Source organism: Scomber scombrus, chromosome 18, assembly GCF_963691925.1.
Source record: "Scomber scombrus chromosome 18, fScoSco1.1, whole genome shotgun sequence".
Lineage (NCBI taxonomy): Eukaryota > Metazoa > Chordata > Actinopteri > Scombriformes > Scombridae > Scomber > Scomber scombrus.
The window spans coordinates 17,225,484-17,243,030 of record NC_084987.1 but is presented as its reverse complement, the minus strand read 5'-3'; the positions used below and the strand labels follow the sequence as shown (position 1 = coordinate 17,243,030).

Below are 17,547 nucleotides of genomic sequence, written 5' to 3'. Positions count from 1 at the left end.
TTCATATTCCTCTTCATATTCACTCTTCTCTATAACATCATATTCAGTCTGGTCAAGGTAAACATGAAGGCTTTTCAGTTTTACTCAAGTCTAATGACTGTGTAGCATATTATTAAGATATAATCAGACAATAAAATAATGTTAATAGTACAATCAAATATAAAAGGAAGAGGTGTTTGGTCTCCTTGTGTTGGCAGAGGTTTTCTGTAGCAAGTTTGTCTGCTATGAAGATCATGAAAAGAAGACTGAAAGAAATTAATCCCTTTTGCTTCATACAATAAATGAGACAAACAGGAAGTATCAACATCAATGAAAAGTCATAGTCTGTCAGCTGTCAAAAGTGATTTCAAACTTAACACTAATTGTGCAAGTGTGAGGTCCTCAAACAGTGTAAAGTGTCAGGGCCTTTTGACCAGAAGATATCTGATGCAGTATGAAGCCAGTGAAGTAACCTTTTAATGGACTAAACTGACATTCAAGGAGTTTGGCTCATTGGTTTCCTTCAACAATACTGAACAGTTAATTGGCACCAAAATCAATCTAAAAATGTGATATTACACACTTATTGTGTTGGTTTTTATGGACAAAATTGCACATGCATCGCTTTCAGTACACCGGCTCTGCTTTGAATAAAGTGTTTTGACACGACTAGTCAGGGAACATCTCCACCCACAGAAAACACACTGAGCTGTGTGTGACAGTATACTAGATTAACAACAAACAGCCAATCACAAGAAGTTACCATGTTTTAGTGTCTAAAAAAAATAATACTTTAATATATTATGTATTAATACTGATCAGAGATTACTGCTGATGATACACAGATCATTTGCTTGTCAGTCTTCCAACTGGAGGAATCTCCAGTTTGAGTGCTTCTTGTTGTTTAATGGTTGTTTGTTTTTTTTCCAGATGAAGAGACAGTAAAGGATGAGATGGATGCACAGCATATACATCTACAGGTCTTAATTGTTTTAGTTTTTTTTCAATGTAGTTTTAAAATTGTGTGCATAATTAATGGAACTCGTAATGTCACAGAAAATGGATTTCTCTGTAACATTTGAAAAACACTGTGATGTTGTCTTGCTAATAAGAATAAGACCATTACAAAGTATTCATATGAAGACTTTTTTCCTGCATTGGATATTGTTGTTGTTGTTGTTGTTATATAAATATAGATGATAGAAGTGCAGTATTAACTTTTCATTGATATGTAAATAACAACTTGTATTACAGTATTTTGTAGTTTTGACTATACATCTTTGCTCTTCATGTTTGTGATTCTATGTTTGATCATTTTGTTTATTGTATTTTTCTTTCATCAGTGATTCAATAAATATGATACTTGCAATTGATATATTGATTGATTTTGACAGCTGCATAAAGATTTTACAATGTGTGTAGGATTGGACTCTAAGAACATTTAAAATAGCATCACATAAAATCAACAGACTGTAAACTTCAGTTATCAGTGAAACTAAGAAGGTTTTTCTGTTTCCTGGTGTTTCTAATTATATTATATTTAGAGAGTCACTTCTCCTCTCTCTGCACCTCTGGGACCACACCTGCAGCTGTGAAACTTTGTGGAAACTGTCAGTACTAGAAATAAACTTCTTTAAAGCAAAAGACACATTTTTCACTGAATGTATTTGCATATCAGTATGAATCCAGGCGTGAAGTGGCTCGTACATAAAACAGACACACAGACTCACTGCCAGCAAATGTATACATATATATATATATATATATATACAGTATAACATAGTGACTTTGGTTAAAATTGTCTTTTTTTGACATATGAGAACATTTACTGAATGAAAACTCAACTTTGTTGAGTATTTTTCATTGTATTACATTAATTTAATGGTTCATGTTGTGTCAGTGTAAAAATGCATCCCAACATGAACCCTTTTGTACTGTTCCTTTTCACTCTTAACTTTGTTTGAAGTTTTAAAACTAATATACTGTATGAAATTCAATCTTTCATTCATGACATGACTAACATTAATTACGTCTACAATCTGGGCCTGTAGACGTCCGGATGACAGACTCCAGTCCCGGACCTACTAGCTTCAATGTTTATTTTCAATGTGCTTCTCTCTCCTTTCTTCCTCTCTCTCCTCTTTACCCCAACCGGTCGAGGCAGATGACCGCCCACTTGGAGCCTGGTTCTGCCTGAGGTTTCTCCCTGTTAAAAGGGAGTGTTTTCTTGCCACTGTCACTAAGTGCTTGCTCATGTGGGAATGTTGGGTCTCTTTAAAATTAAAGCCTGAAGAGTACGGTTTAGAACCTGCTCTATGTGTAAAGTGCCTTGAGATGACTTTGTTGTGATTTGGCGCTATACAAATAAAGATTGATTGATTGATTAAACTAATCACAAAAAAAGTCTAATATTTTTTCTGAGTGTAATGTCAAACTATTACATAAACTATCTTGATTCACAAGTCAGATTAGTGTGTAGTGACTGCCATCTAGTGGTAAATATGTTATGAAGATTAAGTGAACCCTTTATGAAACAAACACAAAACCCTAGTGAGTGAGGTGATGACAATTTTTCTGACAGATTTAAGTAATACCTGAGATAAGAAATAAAATACTTTCTACAGTAACATAACTACATCTTACTATACAGAATATCATCTTTACTGCATCTGTAAGTTAAATGGTTTTGCAACATGTCATTTGTGTACAGTTTGTAACTTAACAGTTATAGCTGTTGTATATTTTATTATGTAAACATAAAACACAAGTACTGAAAAGTTTCCTCTCTGCTTGCAGCCTCTCTACTCAGCAACTCCATCTTGAACAGTACTGTAATCCATTGCAAATCGGGAGTCAGTATTCCCAACTTCCATTCTAAATGTGTCCCAGTGCATCTGCTTGGGAAAACAAAGATGCCTGCAGCAAACTGATATTTTTCATGGCAAGTCTCTGAACTTCACAATAATCTACTGAGCTTGCAAAGATTTATATTAATTACAAATCAACAAAATGGAAATTGCAATTTCAATGTTATTACACACACAATGACTATTTCATTGCACTTTTCTGTGTGTTCCGATTACAATGGATTGCAGCATTAGACATCCAGTGAAGGTCTGTAGGGAAATGATCAATTATGGACCGTCCTTATGACCAATAGTTGTGTATTCAAATGTGGGTATGTGCAGTGTCAGTGTCAGAAAGATGTTAATATTTAGTAAAAATGCAGTGAAACAACATTTACTGTACAGTATACATTGTTCTAATCTTAATTAAGTTGTTAGTTTTGATAAACTACATTAAATGTGAGTTTATACAGTAGGACCAGATTTATGTAGATCCAGATTAAACTTTTATAACCTGTGTGAACCTGATGTCTGACATAAAGCATAAGCTATTAATGAGAAACTACAGCATTTGACTGTCTTTAGATGCCTTCTGTGAGTGAGGGTGAGATTAACAATACACTCAACAACTTGAAAGTCAAGTTTGTGCTGACATCTAGTGGCTTCTTTCTGCATTGCATTGACTCTTCAGAGTACAGCACCTCACATACAGTCAGGTCCATAAAGACACAAGTTTTGTTAATTCACCTGTTTACCAAAATATATTCAACATACAGCTATATAATGAGTATGAGTTTTAATTGCAGACTCTCAGCTTTAATTTGAGAGTATTCACATCCAAATTGGAGAAAGGGTTTAGAAATTACAACTTTTAATATGTACCACCCTCTTTTGAGGGGACCATAAATAATTGGACAACTGATTTAAAAGCTGTTTCATCGACAGGTGTGGGCAATTCTGTTGTTATTTCATCATCAATTAAACAGGTACAATGTCTGGAGTTGATTCCAGGTGTGGTCTTTGCATTTGGAAGCTGTTCCTGTGAATTTACAACATGCAATCAAAAGAGCTCTCAATGCAAGTTAAACAAGCCATCCTTAGGCTGAAAAAAACAACAAAAATTCCATCAGAGAGATCTCAAGAACATTAGGAGTGTCCAAATCAACAGTCTGGTACATTCTGAGGAAAACAAAAAGCACTGGTGAACTCGGTAACACAAAAAGGCCCGTATGTCCATGGAAGACAGCAGTGGTGGATGATTGCTGGATCCTTTCCATGGTTAAGAAAAGCCCCTTCACAACATCCAGCCAAGTGAGGAGCACTCTCCAGGAGGTAGACATATTATTCAAGTCTACCATAAAGAGAAGACTTCACAAGAGCAAATACAGACGGTTTCACCTCAAGGTAAAAGAATTCATAAACCTCGAGAATAGAAAGGCCAGAGTAGACTTGCCAACAAAGCATCTAAAAAACCAGCACAGTTCAGGAACAGCATTGTTTGGACCAATGTAACTCTGATCAACCTGTACCAGAATGATGGGAAGAAAAATGTGTGGACAAGGCTTGGAACGGTTCATGATCCAAACGTACCACATCGTCTGTACAACATGGTGAAGGTAGTGTGAAGGTTGGGCATGCAATGGCAATAGGTCACTAGTGTTTATTGATGATGTGACAGAGGACAGAAGCAGCCGGATGAATTCTGAGGTGATATACTGTCTGCTCAAATTCAGCCAAATTCAGCAAAGGTCATTGGACCATGCTTCACAATACAGATCGATAATGACCCAAAACATACTGTAAAGGCAACCCAGGAGTTTCTTAAAGCAAAGAAGTGGAATATTCTGCAATGGACAAGTCAATCACCTGATCTCAACCCGATCCAGCATGCATTTCACTTGCTGAAGACAAAAACTAAGGCAGAGAGACCCACAAACAAACAACATTTTATTTAGTTTGTCCAATTACTTTTGAGTCCCTGAAGTAAGTGGACTGCATATAGACATCCTTTTCCATGCAATTCCTAACATTTTTAAATCACATTTTTGTCCAACACCTTGAATTAAAGCTGAAAGTCCCCACTTCAATCACATCTTGATTGTTTCATTTCAAATCCACTGTGGTGCTGTACAGAGCCAAAATTACAAAAATATTTATGGACCTGACTGTACACATTGTAATTCAATGCTATATATCACAGTTCAGTGTGGTCACAAGTGTAACAGACTTCAACCTTTCGGTCAATAGAGGTCAGTGTAACATCACGTTTCTTCCATGCAGGCTTCATTTCAGTGACCTGAGGCTGCTGAAGTACAAATACTCATAATTGCAAAACATAAAAAGAGGCTGTTATTCAAATACATTGAAAAGAAAAGAAAAGAAAAGAAAAGAAAAGAAAAGAAAAGAAAAGAAAAGAAAAGAAAAGAAAAGAAAAGAAAAGAAAAGAAAAGAAAAGAAAAGAAAAGAAAAGAAAAGAACAATAAACATGCTAAGTTTTGTTTTACCTTATGACACTTCCTATTTAACTCTGTAATGATTTATGAGGCAACAGTTAGTGGCAGTGTTATATTTAATTGTGTCATACTAAGAAGTGTTTCCAATATTCTGCCCCCCACATTTAAAAATTGCATAGTTTTTAGTTATTTACTACATATTCTTATTCATCTCTTTAAACTGTTCATGTATGTTAATGAAGACCCCTGGAGTCACATCATGTATAAATGCAAAAGATTTGTGTATTTATATTTACAAAATGCTGAAACAACAACCTCATAACTGAAAATACAAGATCACCCAATAAAATATAAGATGCACATTTTAATGTAACACTTAAAAGGGAAAAAGAGCAATCATTACTGACTTAACATACTAAACATACATTAACTATATCACTTTATTTAATTAAGTTGGATTGCGTAAAATTATTAATTATGAACAATAAAACTACAAAACTCCTCATTTTGAAGCTATGTAAAATCCTAGAAAACAAAGTGAAATCCTTCCTTTGTTATTTAAGTAGCCACTGAGTAATTCATGGGCAATATACTGCACAATAAATTTTGCACTGCCATACAATATATGGTAATATAGCAAAAAAACAAAACACAAATACAATACTATGTGTTTGCAGAAAAACACAAATATTCACCATGATTATAAAGTCATTCAAAGACTTTAATCATTAACAGATGTTTGTATTCAATATCCAAATAAATATGCATAATATTCATAAAAAATAAATCAAGTACTTACAATGGTCATTAAAATCCTACAACAATTTGAAATATTTAAGTTAAAAGCTGTCGTGCTCTGTGTTTCACAGAAGGGTTTGGCAGCTGTAGTGTTTTTGTATTGTGGTGTATCACTGTGCGATGGAGTGGCCACGGTGATTCACACAGTTACAAAAACCTCTGAAGAGAGTCAACAGTCTTTATACTGCAAACAGAAGGTGAATATTATGTGAATACTTTCCTACAGGAAACTGCACCGCAGGATTTGTGCTGTCATGAAATAAACACTGGGTATATTAGTCATTACTAATAATAACTCAATAGTAATAACTGTATTTATACATGTTTGATTTAGTCTTGTAATTATGAAGCCATATTCAGGAATACACAAAATTATCACTCCTGAATGCATAAAATGACAAAATAGCAATCTCACAATCAGGGAAAAGTTGCACTGCAGATTCATTTGATATGCATTATGGCATTATGGTATTTTTGTGTATGATAGTCTGTGATAGAGTTAGTGTTGTATTACAGTGCATACTGAAAACATAAATAATAATGATAATAATTAGTTTAAAAAAACTGGGGAAAAAATTAAAACCAAGGAACTTTTTTTTTTTAAACTGGTGATTTACATAATTTCATTTTAACATTACTCGTTAAACCAAAATGAGGCTGAAATTATTTGGGTGTTACACACACAGTGTGCAGGGTGGAGTTTTTGTACAGGGTTGTACCACAGTGCATAATAACGGCCACAGTGATACACTGCATGACAAAAACCTACTTCCACTGAAAAGGAAATGTACACGCTGATGATACAGAAAACAAATGAAACTGCTCACTGCTGCCGTCCCCAACAAAAGTCTTTTTTTTAGGAAAAACAGATGTGTTGTGTCAGGAGATCACACAACTAAAAGTGATACAGCTTCTTTAACATCAACATGCTGATGTTAAACATCTATGTTATCCATGTTCACCATCTCAGTTTAGTGTGTCAGAATTCTAATATCTGCTAATTAGCACTAAACACAAATTACATGAGGCTGAATTTTTGTTTTTGTTTTTGTGTATTTACAGTTAATTTGATGTTAAATTATTGATTGTGTTTTAAATGTGAGTTAATGGTCATACATTCAAGATTTAATTATCACAATGAACACTATTACTACCAATAACTAAGACACATGCAGGGTTAAACTAAAGATGACATCTTTGTGTTATCTCACTAAACCTCTGAATGATATCTCTGAAAAATATGAGTATGAAATATGTATTATGTCAAAAACTATTGATCTTGTTTTAAGATAATTTTTTTTTGTTTTTCAAACATATGCTCATGATTTTACTCTAAACTATCAGTGTGTACTTTTAGTCCCTGAATTGGACTCAAGAATATGTACAACATGGCCAAATGAAAACTGAATAATAAAAAGTCAAGTTTACAATCATTAGGGAAATCTTGCACTGCTGATTTCTGTCACATTAATTGATCTTACATTACTTGTTAAACTAGAATGAAAATGTTGTAGTTTAAGGTAAAAACATTTGACAGTGTGATAGCAAGTGAACAGGGGGGAGTTTTTGTGAAGGGTTGTAACACTGTGCAATATGGGAACCACAGTGATACATCCTATGACAAAAACCACTTGAAAGGGAAATGCTGAGTTTGGTGCTTATACATTAACATACATGTCCAACAAACCTCTTTTTAGGAAAAGCACAGACGATTAAAGATCGACAATAATGGATGGTGTTAGGACATCATGAACTTATAATTAAAACATCAGAGGATGAATTAAATATTCATAAGACAAGAGTATACAGCTCAAAGCTGAGTGAAACTGTGGTGCTTTGATTTAAATGTTAATGTTGGTATGTTAACATACTCAATATGGTAATATCAGCATGCTGATGTTAATGTTTACATTGTCCTCAGTTTAGTGTTAGAATGCTAATATTTTCTAATAAGCATTAAACAAAGTACATGAGGCTGAATGTCATTATTGATTGATACAGTAATCACTGTTACAGTGTCATTTTGATTATGCATGTTCTGCTTGGTACAGTGGTTTGACAGCTAAACAAGCTGCAGGTCATGTAAAATAATATTTTTTGGTATGTATTAAATGCATCTCATCGAGTTCATGTTGGCAGTGATGGATTCAGAAGGTTATGTTATCTTTTGAATTTTTATTTTTTCTGTGTTGACTAATCCGTAAATCAAATCAATCAGTCAATCACATTTTTGCAGATGTTTGATCACAATCCAAAGTACTGGTTAAAAGTCTTACCTGCTTGTGGCACTACATGAAATATCAGTGGATCAAACAAGTCAATAGGAATTGTTGTCTAAGCACCATGGATATCTGTTCAAAATTTCATGACCATCCATGCTGTGACTCTTATATTATATTATATTATATTTCTGTCTAAACCAAAAGTAGTGGATGGACTGATGGAGCAACAGACCAAACAACCAATATTGCTACCCCGAGAGCCATGCTGCATGGCTAAAACTTAACAAAGTCTAACAGATGTGATTTCCAATAACACAGGGATGTTTTGGAAGCAAGTGCTATAATTTCAAACAAAAAGGAGCAAAAGTAGTGTAGTAGTAGTGTTTCACTGGCCCTGCTGTACGTACATACATACAGTACAAAAAACTGACGATGCACTACATCAGGCAAAGGTTTTTGTATGAGTGTGTGCCATTGTGTATATGGGGGGGGGGTGGCCACAGTGATATGAAGTAATACAAAAACCTGACGTGAACTGGTGTGACGCCCAAGGTCACTGTGCTTCAAGGAAAAGAGCAAAAGAGAGAAAAACATATTCACAATATCATTGCGACACTGAAGGAAGATGATTTTTTAATTCAATAGTGGAAGTTTACATTTTAAATTCAGTTTTACCTTGAAAAACATGAAAATCATGACCTAATTATTAGTTATATATATACTATTGCTTTGTATCAGCAGATATAATGCCTTTCACATAATGGAGAAAAAAAATCGATTTTTTTTGTCTCTTTACAATAAATTTGATTGATTTTAAATGTGAGTCAATGGTCATATGACAATAACCACTATTGCTAACTTTAACTGTACTTCTATAGTAAGATACATAGTTAAACCAAAGATGACAACCCCTTTGTGTTCGCTCACCAAATCTTTAGATGATATCTCTGAAAAAATATACGTAATATATAAAATATATGTATGAAATATGTGGCATTGATCAATCCTCTTATTTATTGTGGACAAAAAAACAAAAGCATTTTTAGCTATAATCAATCATCAGCACTGATGATGGCGTAACACTGGTGATGGCTTATAGCTGAAATGGGTCTTTTTTTGTCCACAATAAATAAGAAGATTGCTCTGTAAGTACTGGTGTTTTGTTTTGGATGTTTTTGGATTTGGATTCTCACTAAAAACAGTGCGCCAGTACTTTGTTCAAGAGTTGGAATTATTCACATCTTTACTTTTCACCACATGAAATATGGATCATCATGTAAGAGACTATTGATCATAGTTGTTTGTGTCTCATTCATATTGGGTCATTGTTATATGTCCGTGTTTTGTTGCGCAATGCATATCAATAACTATACTTATGTAAACTCATTTTCGGGAAAATATACAACACGGCCAAATAAAAATAAACAAATAATAACACAACAATCAGGGAATGTTTACACTGGTGATTCCTTACATGATTTGATCTTAACATTACTTTTCAAGCTAAAATTAAAGTATTTGTGTTGTGTGGTGTGATAGCTAGTATGCAGGGTAGAGTTTTTGTACAGGGCTATGTCATTGTGCAATATACAGTAGCGGCCACAATGATACATCCTATTACAAAAACCTCCTGCCACTGAAAAAGGAAATACTGTGTACGCTGCTGGTATGGAAAACAACTGAGACTGCTCATTGCTGCCATGTCCAACTAAACTCTTCTTAAGAAAAGTAGACATGTTTAAAGATTGACAATAATCTTGATCTTAATCAATAATAATGATCTTAAAGGGTTGAATCAGAACATCATCAGACATTGGGTATGTTAAAAAATCGATAAAGTTAAACAAATGTAAAAACCTAGCAATGGTTTCAAAGTAAATAAAACTGTGCAAAAACAGATAGTTAATAGTAATAGCAATAGTTACTGCAATATGAACCTGCTGAATACATACAGTACAAACACTGACCACACACTATATCAGGCCAAGGTTTTTGTATGAGTGTGTGTTGTTGTGTGGGGACAGCCACAGTGATATATGATAATACAAAAACCTGCCTTGAACTGAATTGAAGCAGAAAGTCTCTGTGCCTCAACAGTTATTCTCAAAATCAGTTTTCAGTTTTACTCAAAAAACAAATAAACTTGAAAATAGTGACACCTCACCTTGTTTGCTGTGTAAGATACTGGACATATTTCACAGACTGACAGCAAACATAACAACTGACTGATTCTTTTGTACTTATAGTTCCTTTGGTGTCAAGTGAATTATGTATAATGTTATAAATGTGAGTTGTGGCAATACAAAAACCTGATGTGATCTGGTGTAACGCCCAAGGAGAGAAAAATATATATTCGCAAAATCATTAGACACTGAAGGAAGATCATTTTTAATGCAATAGTGGAAGAATACATACAATACATACATTCAGTTTTACCTTGAAAAACATGAAAATAAAATCAACTAATTATTAGTTAGTATATATATATATATATACTATTGCTTTGTATCAGCAGATATAATGTCTTTCACATAAGGAAAAAAATATGACATTTATTTGTCTGATTACAATTCATTTTATGTCAAGTTATTCACAGTATTTTAAATGTGAGTCAATGGTCATGAATTAAGGATTTAATTATGACAATGGCCGCTGTTGCTAACTTTAAGTGTACTTCTATAGTACAATACAGAGTTAAACCAAAGATGACAACCCCTTTTGTGTTTGCTCACCAAATCTTTAGATGATATATCTGAAAAATATAGTAGTATAAGTAATATACATTGTGGGTGGGTAGGTGGATGGATGGATGGATGGATGGATGGTTTTGAAATATGTGGCATAGATCAATCGTCTTATTTATTGTGGGGAAAAAACAAAAATAATACATTATCAGCACTGATGATGGCGTAACACTGGTGATGGCTTATAGCTGAAATGCGTTGATTTTTTTGGCCACAATAAATAAGAAGATTGCTCTGTGAGTACTGGAATACCCCCCTGATGTTTTGTTTCTTTGGATTCTCTCAAAAAACAGTGCACCAGTACTTTCTTCAAGAGACAATTACTTTTTATCACACGAAATATGGATCATCATGTAAGAGACTATTGATCATAGTCGTTTGTGTCTCATTCATATTGGGTCATTGTTATATGTCTGTGTTTTGTTGCACAATGCATATCAATAACTATACTTATGTAAACTCATTTTCCGGCATTTGCAGCATGGCCAAATGAAAATAGACAAATAATAAAACAACAATCAGGGAATGTTTACACTGGTGATTCTTTTTACATGATTTGATCTTAACATTACTTATCAAACTAAAATTAAAGTATTTGTGTTGTGTGGAGCTAGTATGCAGGGAGGAGTTTTTGTACAGGGCTATATCATTGTGCAATATAGCGGCCACAATGATATATCCTATGACAAAAACCTCCTGCCACTGAAAAAGGAAATACTGTGTACGCTGCTGGTGCGGAAAACAACTGAGACTGCTCACTGTTGCCATGTCCAACAAAACTCCTCTTAAGAAAAGCAGACATTTTTAAAGATTGACAATAATCTTGATCTTAATCAATAGTAATGATCTTAAGGGGTTGAATCAGAACATCATCAGACATTGGGTATGTTAAAAAATCGACAAAGTTAAACAAATGTAAAAACCTACCAATGGTTTCAAAGTAAATAAAACTGAGCAAAAACAGATAGTTAATAGTAATAGCAATAGTTACTGCAATATGAACCTGCTGAATACATACAGTACAAACACTGACCACACACTATATCAGGCCAAGGTTTTTGTATGAGTGTGTGATACTGTGTGGGGGCAGCCACAGTGATATATCATAATACAAAAACCTGTGTTGAACTGAATTGAAGCAAAAAGTATCTGTGCCCCAACAGTTATTCTCAAAATCAGGCAAGTTTTTAAAATGATTAGACACAGAAACATGATATCGGATAGAGTACTGGGCACACGCAAATTGCAGTCATGAGGAATTGTAGACAAAACAACAAACGGCAACAAAAACAACAACAAAAAAAAACTTGATAATAGTGACACCTCGCCTTGCTTGCTGTGTAAAATACTGGACATATTTAACAGACTGACAGGAAACATAAAAACAGATTTTTTTTTTGCACTTATATTTCATTTGGTGTCAAGTGAATTATGTATAATATTTTACAAATGTGAGTTAATGTATAATATATTATAAATGTGAGTTAATGTTAATACAATCAAGATTCAGTAAGTATTTAATTTTCACATGAACTATTATTTGCTTTTAATGTACTTAGACACACAGCGTTGTACTCAAACATTGTTAAACTTAAAGAGATAACTATCAAAATAGAGATGAAAATGTTTGTACTTTTTGGACTTGTGGATTTCAACATCCTTACTGGTTAATATATATGTAACACTCAGGAAACCATCTTTACCACAACAGGTGCTTCCATATCCTGTTAACAAACTGAAACTGACTGAAAGTCTCTGACACCACAACTGATAATACATGATGACACATTACATGGTTAGATACTTAGTTTTTTATCTAATATGATTTTTCCACACTTGAGGCTCAATTGACTCATCAAATAATTTATCCTTCCTCTCCCTCATTAACAAGTCCTGAGTAAAGACTAGGGGTGGACCTGAATCCAAACAGTTTTAGGGGGGAAAAAAACTAATAGTTGTTTTTTAGGGATATTTATTTTATACTTTTTTTTTTTTTTTTAATTATTTGTTTTTGGGAGAGAAAAAGCATAAACTTATATAAAATCACAGGTTGGGACTCATAGTTTAACAAGGTTATATTGCTGTCTCCATGTATCTCCTCTGCTCTGTCATGTATTTATATGGCATAAAGACCTGCTGGTCTGTGTACCTTATGGAGCTGAGTCCTTTGGCTGAGTAGCTCAGGCAGGTGTTGGGGACCTGGGAGACTGGGCTACAATAGGTTATTGTCAATGAACAGATTCTACATATTATGTAGAATCTGTTCATTGTGAGTTGGAATTTAAAGAGTTAATTGATCAAGCCACGCATTACCAGGTAACCCCTGTGGCTAACTAGCGCTAGCACAAACAATTCGCGGAAGACAGTCTTTAAAAAGTTTGTCGTCTTACTGGCTGCCTCTCTGGTGTTCATAGATGTCTCTTCTTTTACACAGGCTTACCACGCGGCACAAACAGGTGAGTAAACGAAGGAGCTGATAACTTCTTCTGCCTTCCGAAGAGTTGACTCCACTGTGTTGCATCACTGCCCTGCCGAGAAGCCAGCTGCCACTGCAACCTTCGAGTATAGAGGGTTTAATCATTTCTTGTATTTCTCGTATTCTTATCTTAAATTTCTCCTAATTTTTTTTAGTCAGGTGGACCTGTACGAGTGTGCCACGCCAAACACTCGTATCACCAGGAAACAGTTGTAAATGACCTGCGTAAACATGATGCATCCCACCTGTTCTAAATGAACGCGCCTTCCCGAGAAAAGTAAATTAGCATGAATGACGCGCCCAAAATACCATATTATTTAGTAGCTAGTGTAAGTGGTGGAATTAAAAGTCCAGAGAAAGACAAAGAATGAGAAAAAATGACCCATGCTGTGGACGCTGTCCCGACTGTTGCACTCACTATCACAGAAATAAAAAAGAAATGATTTGACATGAATTAGATGCCAAAAAAAACATCTCGCTAGGAGATTCATCAGCCAGGGAGCCAAACTAAACCTTGGTCACCAACATTTAAATTAAATGAATAAAAGTGATTAACTTTTGTTTTTTCAGCCGCTGATATTTATATTGTAAGCTTGATTAGTTTCAATTGCCAATTTAAATGACTGATAATATCATGCCGAAAGTAAGAAGTAATGTCAACGTGATTATGGATTCAGAAGTGCAATTTATATATTACAAGTCAAAATGTCTTCAAAGTAGCCTAGTGAACGGGACATAATCCAGTAGTCAGGGTACAGTCCCTGAAGACATGATTTGAGAATTTTGGGGGGGTCTCTTAAATACTGACGATATACTATTTTTCTCCCAGTCTGCGCACCGAATCGGCATTATTCATTTCTGTGTTATGTGGTAGTCAGCATACAGTGATGCCAAAAAGAAAATCTAGACCAGAGCCGGTGACATCTTCTACCGCAAATGTTAATGACAACCGCTGATGTTACATCTGCTGCCGGGATTGCTGTCAGCACAAACACACTAACACTCGGGCTGACAACACAGGGCAAGCCAACAGAAGAAGCTGGAGAAGGGGTAACAGCTCGTCCTACCTGTGTCTTATTTGTGCTGATATTGAAACTATATGATGTCAGTCCTCTCTCAGTGCCTTGCCCCCCCAAAAAAAGAAGACGATTTATATTTGTATTTTAAAAAAAATATATTTTATGTTTTTTTTAACAATTTATTGATATTTGGAAACTGACTTGTGTGCCGCCCATGTCTGCTATACGTGTTTGTTGTGAGTAAGTCTACCAGCATGCTCTGTATGGTGCTGATGTATCCCTAGCCTAAATCTCAAGATTGTAGATAGGCGGAGCAGCTACTGGGAAAGTAGGGCGTGTCTGTGATAACCCATTCTTCATTAAAGAACCAATCAGAAACAGAGAATTTAAACTTGCTTCTGTTTCAATCAAACTCTCTCACATACACTACTATACTCATACACAAACACTACTATACCCCTCTTACATGTATGTGAGAGAGTATAGTAGTGTTTGTGTATGAGTTTGGTAGTGTATATGTGAGATAATGATGCTGTCTGTGAGACCAAGTATGAATTATTTCTCAAGGTATCGCAAATGTTTTCAAATTCATGTAAATTGATCAATTGATTTCCAATGCACTGAACTTTGCTTCACTATTATTAGACCATAGTGATAAACCTTTTTTATTAGTTTTGTTTTATGTGCATTTCTTGTCTCACAGATAAAGGTGCCCATCCCACCTTTTCATATAAAGTGCAGTGATGGGTGCAGAGCGATAGACCGCGCCCAGTGGAGTGGAGACAGAGGCATGTCTATAGATAATGTCACCATAATCCAGAACTGATAAAAGCAGGGTTTTTCCTGCAGGGCCAGGGGAATTTTGTTTTGTTCCAGTATATGTATCCTAGTTTTTTGTTTTAGTTTACCTGTGTGTCAGTATGCAATTTAAATGTATGTTTTTGATCCAACCAGATGCCTAGATATTTGTACTCTGTAACTCTTTCAATACTGTGTCCTGTTAGAGTGGTGATATGTTAACATCTGTGATATTTCTTGATCTTGAAAATTCCATGTATTTGGTCTTATCTGCATTAAGGACCAATTTTAGGTAGAAGTGACTATTTTAATATGTCAAAGGCATGATGGAGGATTTTAATGGCTGAGTGTGTGGTGTTGGAAGTCCAATACAGAACTGTATCATCTGCGTAAAGATGGGCGTTACAATCTGTTATGGAGTATGTAATGTTATTGATATATAAATAGTGAACAGGACAGGTCCCAGTATTGAGCCTTGTGGAACCCCCTTTGTTAATGGTAAGAGAAGAAGAGTTATACTTCCCCAGAGTCACACATTGCTGTCAGTGAGATAGGTAATTTGGAAACCATTTGAGGGAATTGAAGTCAAATTCAACATCTTTCAGTCTTCAAAGGAGCAGAGTATGATCAACAGTGTCAAATGCTTTAGTTTATTCAACAAATATGGCAGCACAGTATTTTCCTTTGCCCATAGCACATATTATGTCATATGTAGCTGATGTGATTGCAGTTTAGTGCTATGTTTGGTTTGGAAACCATACTGGTGAGGACTCAACACATCATTTTGTGAAAGGAATGATTTGAGCTGATTATTGAACAGAAATTCTAGGACCTTTGCAAGACAGGGTAGTTTGGAAATTGGCTGAGAGTTATTGAGATTTAATTCATAACTTTTCTTATGAAGTGGTACTACATGTGCACTTTTCCAGAGCAGGGGTATAGCTCCAGAGGAGATATGTAATTTGGTCTGCAATGTAAGGAGCACATAAATGAAAGAAATAAGGATCTATTTTATCCTCATCAGTTGATTTCCTGCAGTCTATGTCCTGAAGAACCTCTTTTAAAAGCGGAGGATGTGAACGGCTGCAGTGTAAACAGAGAGGAATGGTTTGAGGACAGGAGATGCAGTGGTTGACTACTGAAAGCAAGACCAGAATATACCATGTCAACTACATGTGATAGAGGGAGGGAAAGATCCACAAGACTTGTTTTTATTTACATGTACTTTTTTTCCAAAATTTAGGTGGGTTTGTAAGTGGGCTAGAGATTAGTTGGATGTGATAATTAGCTTTTGCCTTTCTTAATGTGCATTTATTTCTAAGTTGTCTAAATGTTAACCAGTCTGTTTCCTTGAGCATCAAAGATAACTCAGTGGAGAACCAGAACCAGAACTTATGATTAAGTTAAAATAAGTTATTGATAATTTATTATACAAACATGTATGTCCATGTTCTGTGTACACATGTCCATGTGTACACAGAAATCACAGAATGTTCAATCATTGGTTTAAAATTATGATTCTTGATGATGATTGATCATGCTTGCACATGGTATTTCAGTTTATAATAGTATGGTACAATGATATTGTTGCCGTATCAAAATAAATCATGGTAGTGACCAATAAACCATGCTCATTTTTCATGGCATTGCAATGGTGTTTTTATAAGGGTTCATGCGGGTTTTTGCTGGGGAAGACCTGGGGAAGTTTCATTAATTGTGTATGTGTGTCACATTACAAACAGTTTAGTTATAAGAGCTGTTATAGCTAAGTGATACATATTCTTTATATTTATAAATGTTAATTTTGTTAGATTCACAGATTTCACAGTTAATGCCATTACATCATAAGAAATACATTTGCAGTCTTGAAATTAGACAACAATTATTGTAATATCAGGCTTAATTATATTTCAGTTGGATCAAATTCATCTGCTGGTGTGAACCCCATGAAACAGGAATGTGCGCTGTCAGGAGAGTTCATAAAGAGGAAGTTACACTAACTGTTGGCAAACACATGTACTTAATTTTATGTAACCCAGACCACAGGAAATGACTATCTCAAGGGAAATGGTTAATAAGTTGTGCATTGGGAAATGCTTCGTGAAACATTATTGGTTTAAACTGTTATTGAAGGTATTTGTATTAGAAGCAGATCATAATATATCACTGTGACTACTACTTTGACTACTGGGGAAAAGGGACACAAGTCACA

At 34.7% G+C, this 17,547-nt stretch overlaps 1 protein-coding gene across 1 annotated transcript in view; it reads left to right on the top strand.

Annotated features, from left to right (window-relative positions):
- The window catches only part of LOC133999401 (uncharacterized), a 36,946-nt gene that overhangs the window by 5,068 nt on the left and 14,331 nt on the right, over positions 1–17,547 (top strand). The window lies entirely within an intron of this gene.